The sequence below is a fragment of the Trichechus manatus genome, unplaced genomic scaffold (assembly GCF_000243295.1).
Source record: "Trichechus manatus latirostris isolate Lorelei unplaced genomic scaffold, TriManLat1.0 scaffold00177, whole genome shotgun sequence".
Taxonomy (NCBI): Eukaryota; Metazoa; Chordata; class Mammalia; order Sirenia; family Trichechidae; genus Trichechus; species Trichechus manatus.
Window position 1 is genome coordinate 2,688,283 of NW_004444113.1, and position 1,397 is coordinate 2,689,679.

Here is a 1,397-nt window from a genome sequence, read left to right on the forward strand (position 1 = left end):
GTTTAAATGAAACTATACAAAAGGGAAAACTAATCAATGGTCATAGAAATCAGAACAGTGGTTGCCTGAATGAGGGGACAAGAGAGCTTCTGGGGGTAAGGGACACGTTCTACATCTTGACTGGGATAGCGGTTACACAGGTACACACATTTATCAAAATTCACTGAATTGTATACTTAAGATCTGTATATTTCACGGTATGTAAATTTTACCCACAAAATTTTTTTAAATTTTATCATTCAGATATGCTTTAGCTGCAGTAAAGTCTAACTCTATGTAATATGAGTACATTTCATCAAGATAGTCTGCAGATACGTTAGTGAATTTCTATCAAACATTAAATATTAACTAGCTAAAAGCAAGTATAGGGAAGGTCATCACGAATTTAAGATAAGGCAATGTCTAAAGGTTAAAACAAAATTGTTATTTCCTATTATCAAATTCATGTTCCATATATTAACCTTGAAGACTAAGGTGCACCTGACCCAAGCCATGGTGTTTTTTAATCGCCTCATATGCATGCGATAGCTGGACAACGAATAAGGAAGACCAAAGAACTGACACCTTTGAATTATGGTGTTGGCAAAGAATACTGAATATACCAGGGACTGCCAGAAGAACAAACAAATCTGTCTTGGAAGAAGTACAGGCAGAATACACCTTGGAAACAAGGATGGCAAGATTTCATCTCACATACTTTGGACACGCTCTCAGGAGGGACCAGTCCCTGGAGAAGGACATTGTGCTTGGTAGAGGCTCAGTAAAAAAGAGGAAGGCCCTCAACGAGATCGACTGACACAGTAGCTGTAACAATGAGCTCATGCATAGCAGTGGCTGTGAGGATGGCGCAGGACGGGGCAGTATTTCATTCTGTTGTACACAGGGTCACTATCAGTCAGAAGCAACTCGACAGCACCTAACAACAACATTAACAACATTAATCTATTATAAACAGATCTATAAGCAGAAAATACACAGCTATTTCCAAACACTGATTTATGAAGTCAGTCACGCTCTCCTCCCTCCTGGCGCTTAAGCTGGGAGTCAGGGATGGCATGGAGTAGAGGACCAGGAACCAAGTTTATACAAATAATTACCAAGAAAGAAATGCACAGGATCCTAACAGAGAATAAAGGACTGGGTGGCCAGGGAAAGTCTCTCTGAAAAGGTTACATCTGCAGAAATGCAAAAACATTCTGAAACATAAATGCTGAGTAAAGTTACCTAGATTAAGGAGCACAGGGAGAGGGAAAGCACCTACAGAGCCTCTGAGCCCCTCTGGGACCAGGCAGGGAGGGTGAGCTGGCAGAGCGGGTACCTGGCAGAGCCGGGTACCAAAGGGAGTCGGGTCCATTAAGTCAGCAGAGCAGGTGGCTTGGAATGAGGTTAGACAGACC